The 4,775-nt window shown below is 37.1% G+C and overlaps 1 pseudogene; it reads left to right on the forward strand.

Annotated features, from left to right (window-relative positions):
* The first annotated feature begins 469 nt into the window (after positions 1–469).
* LOC129038867 (ubiquitin-ribosomal protein eS31 fusion protein-like) lies at positions 470–967 on the forward strand (annotated as a pseudogene).
* Positions 968–4,775: the final 3,808 nt, after the last annotated feature.

The following is a 4,775-nucleotide window of genomic DNA, read 5'->3' on the forward strand; positions in this document are numbered from 1 at the left end:
AGGGTGGCAAGAGAGAGACTTTATATAAACTCAGAACAAATCTATGAGGTTGATCCTATTACTGATATATATATCACTTTACATATATATAAAATACACATATAAATTATATATATATAAGCATGTAAAATGATGCCTGATCATAACACACCCAAAACAAATCTATGAGATTGGTCCTATTATTGTCCCATTTAACAGATGAAGAAACTGAAGTGGAAAGTGTTTAGGTAAGTTGCTGAAAGTCAGACAACTAGAAAGCTGAAGAGCTGGGATTCAAACCCAGGCAAGTAGGCTCCAGTCTGACTCCAGAGCCCTCTCTCACAGTCCCTTTGGAGAAATGTCATTTCCAAAGTCCCACCACTTGCTAGTGGAGAACTCAAGGTTTTATGAGTTATAGTAGAAGGTTTGTTCCAATAAAACAAACATTTTCGCTTTTCAATCTACCATCTGTGGTGGAGCCACCACCAAAATGCAGATTTTTGTGAAAAGTTTTACAGAGAAGACCATTACCCTCAAGGCTGAAACCTTGGATATGATAGAAAATGTAAAGGCCAAGATCCAGGATAAGGAAGGAATTCCTCCTGATCAGCAAAGACTGATCTTTGCTGGCAAGCAACTGGAAGATGGATGTACTTTGTCTGACTACAGTATTCAAAAGGAGTCTACTCTTCATTTTGTGTTGAAACTTCGTGGTGGTGCTAAGAAAAGGAAGAAGTCTTACACCACTCCCAAGAAGAATAAGCACAAGAGAAAGAAGGTTAAACTGGCTGTCCTGAAATATTATACAGTGGATGAGAATGGCAAAATTAGTTGCCTATGTAGAGAGTGCCTTTCTGATTAATGTGGTGCTGAGGTGTTTATGGCAAGCCACTTTGACAGACATTATTGTGGCAAATGTTGTCTGACTTACTGCTTCAACAAACCAGAAGACAAGTAATTGTATGAGTTAATAAAAGACATGAACTAACAACAACAACAACAACAAAAAAAAACATTTTCTCTGTACATCCAACTGCCTTCCTATGTTAGGCATCTATATCATATAAAAACTTTAAAACATATCTAATTAGAATCTTCCACAGAACCTAACCTCCTGAGATACCCTTATTTTTGGCAGATATCTCCTACAAAACAAACTATTGAAGTACTAATCTAATATTTGGGTTCTCTAGATGTAATAGTTTCTAATTTCTGAATGATTCTTTTCTTTCTTCCTTTCTTTCTTTGTTTCTTTCTTTCTTTTCTCTCTTCCTTCCTTTCTTCCTTCCTTCCTTCCTTTTCTTTCTTTTGAATATTATGTTGAGATTCATGAAACCCAGGAATGAAGGTCTCAAACTCCTCTCAACACCTAGAATATACTTAGCTTCTCAGAGAAATGTAAACAGTTTGGTCCCTTGGGAATTATTTTTAAAACGCTAGTCATCTTTTGTTTTGAAACTCAGCATTAAAAAGTACGTTTTTGGATTATGAAGATTATATCCTTCTCCAACGAGGTACAGCAAATGGTAGAAAAAGGAATAAGGTAGCTCCGTGAGGGTGTTAACCCAATGAAGCAAGGAAGCTCATTAATGAATAATTTAGAATTGAAATTTGGCCAGAATACTATTCCTCACATTTCTCCAATACTAAGGTTATGTATTTGTACGCAAAATAGAGCAAGAATTGAGGCACTTATCTAGATAGTTTAAGCTACAGACCACTTTCACTGATAACAACCCACACAATTATAGTCTCTATTGGTTTGGCTGGAATTATTCAGACAGCTGCCTCAATTTTCCCTTTCACTTTCCATCCATAGAGACGACCCAAAGTAAAAGGACAAACCATAGTTGGAATTGTAAACGCAGAGTTCCACATTTTATTCAAAACATGAAACTTGTTAGACTAGAGAAGTCATCTTAAGGGAGAGATTATTCTACAATAACCACAAATAAATCCCTCAGTCTCTAATTAGAATGACTTACTTGAATCCTAGTTAGCCTTGACAATCATCTGTTTTTATTCAACTTTCCGAAGTTCGGCAAAGAAAAATAATTATTAAACACCTACTATGTCAGAAACTATGGCAGTGTATTAGTAGAGTTTATTTTATTTCATTCTTTTTAGAAACATTGTCTAAGTAGCAGATAACATTCCATTTTGCAGAGAAATGAAACAGGCAAAGTCAGGATTTTTTTAAATATAAGAAGTTTGCCCAACAGAACACTCTTAGTACGTACTTGAAGAACCAGAGAATTCTTTTGATATGAACCTCAGTATTCCATCCACCATGGAGACACGGATGATAGAAAAATTTTTAATCAGGGAACTGAAAGGCAGTACCTTTTGATGTCTTTACTGCTTTTAGCATAACAATCTCTTTAAAAAATAGAAAATCTCCTCTAAATTAGTAATATTAAAAATGAACTGTTTTGTTAACTTTTGCCCCTCAATATCTTGCTAGTAAATTAGAAATCTTAATTACTTCTGGAAGTCAATTAGTTTGGCTCAGCAAGATCCAAGAGGAAAAAAATAAGAAAAGATAATAAAATCGTATTTGAGAATACTTATATTCACAAAATTAATTTTATCCAACAGATGGTTGTTGTTATTCCCCTTTTGCACTAGATACAAGTAAATAATACCATCTTGTAGTGAAATTAGTCTAGTTTTTACATAGACTTTTTGAATCAGAAACTTAATAAAGGTCTAAACTTAACTTTGAAATGTATAATTGGTCAAACAATTAAATTAAGCAAGAATGCATTCAAAACAAATCCCAGCTAACATGGAGATAAGATCCCAAAGTAGTTCTGACATTTACATCTAGAAGTTGGTCTCTCACCAAGCATTGGTTTTGATCTTTAATCACAGAAGCAGGTCAGGACGACTTGGGAAACTTGATCCAATTTCACTGGCCCAGAGCTCATCCTGGTCCTATGGTCTGATTCCTCAAGGATAGGGCCTGGAAATATATATTTTGAAAATGTTCCATTCCTCTCCCATTCGGATCAATGTGATGACCAAGGTGTACTCCAATAAGTAACAGACCCTAATATTTGTATTATTGCTAAAACTGAAGCCATTATTTTGATAAGTTGAACTCCAATACTCCATTGGTTCTTTCTAAGAATGCCATACCAGGCAAGATGTTCTATGTGAACATAATGGAAATTTGTTACGGCCATGGGGGACAATCATTGCCCATAGTACTTTCAAATGTTTATAGACAAACATCATGGAAGTTCTGCTTTATGGTACCAAGCTTTGGGTTTCTGGACTCTGGGAAAAATACCTCATATATACTATACATTTTATCTTGGATCAAGCTAGATCTTCAGAGGCTGCCTATGTGCACTAGATTGTCTGACTCCTGAAGGATTTTTTTCGCTGAATTACACTTTAGGTTGTGCCATCAGACACTTGGCTTCTTCTCACAATGACAAAAATCAGTGATTCTGTCAGGTTAGTTCAAGTAATAAGCACGAACCCATGTCTTGCAGGAAGAGCAGAACCACAAAAGAGTGAGGTTCCAGGGAAACCTGCTATGTCATTCAGAAATTTCCACAGTCCCCATGACCAGCTGTCTCAAACCTCAGCTCAGCGTCAGGGCTTATGGATTACACCATTGCTGGCCCAACAAAATCATCACCTCTGTGTGTCCTTTTCACTTTGTGCCTATATATTTTCTCAGCTGCCTCTTGGCCTCTGCAACCTAACTTTTCTCCTTGGCCCTTCAGTTCCTGCCCACACTTCCAAATAATTGCCTCTGCTTTGTACCTATTGTCTTCAAACACCCTAAAAGAAAACATCCAGTTGTTTTCTCTCAACTTCAGTCATGCTTTCTAAGCAAAGCTTTTTTGTCAGATGGCCTTGTAGGCCACTAGCCAGTCTGTAAACACCAGTTACTCTTCAGTCAAGTGCCCCTCCTGTCCCCAGGCCAATTAGCTGTGGCCATAATGTTTATAATTGAGGCATTGGTTATCTGCGCAAGTGTGTGTGTGTGTGTGTGTGTGTGTGTTTGTGTATTAGAAGGGGAGCTACAGGGCACAGAGCACAGCTACTTGTAGGCCAGGCAGCCATGGCTAATTTCCTTTCCTTAGTGATCTGTGGCTATTGTAAGCACTTTAAATTTTAGTTTGTCCTGGTTTGCACTGAGGAATAGTACACAAACTATTTATAGAGACTTGTATTGCATTTATTTTAGTTATGTTGTTGAGAATGTACCACTACATCTCACTGAATACTCTTTTCACAGGTCTAGGAGAGAAATTTCTTACATCCTGATACAAATAAAAGCTTTGCTTATCATGAGCTTCTGGTTGGTTTTGCTCTTATGTAAAAGCCTAAATTTGTAAATACCCATTGGAGCAAATCAGGGTTACATTTGTGGTTCACCTCTGGCGACAATACAGAATTTTGTGGTCGGCTTCTAGAGCTCAGCCTATTCCTACTTTTACTTTATTTCATTTTCCTGTTTTGATTTTATTTCACCTATTTATTCTCATTTATTTTATTTTTATATTTTATGATATGTATCTACTTAAGCCACAGCAAATCTTAATTTTAGATAAGATAAGATATTAAAAATGACCAAAGCTGGCCAGGAGCAGTGGCTCATGCCTGTAATCCCAGCACTCTGGGAGGCCAAGGCGGGTGGATCACAAGGTCAGGAGTTTGAGACCAGCCTGGCCAACATAGTGAAACCCCGTCTCTACCAAAAATACAAAAATTAGCCGAGCGTGGTGGTGGGTGCCTGTAATCCCAATTACTTGGGAGGCTGAGGCAGGAGAATT

This window comes from Pongo pygmaeus, chromosome 5 (assembly GCF_028885625.2).
Source record: "Pongo pygmaeus isolate AG05252 chromosome 5, NHGRI_mPonPyg2-v2.0_pri, whole genome shotgun sequence".
Lineage (NCBI taxonomy): Eukaryota > Metazoa > Chordata > Mammalia > Primates > Hominidae > Pongo > Pongo pygmaeus.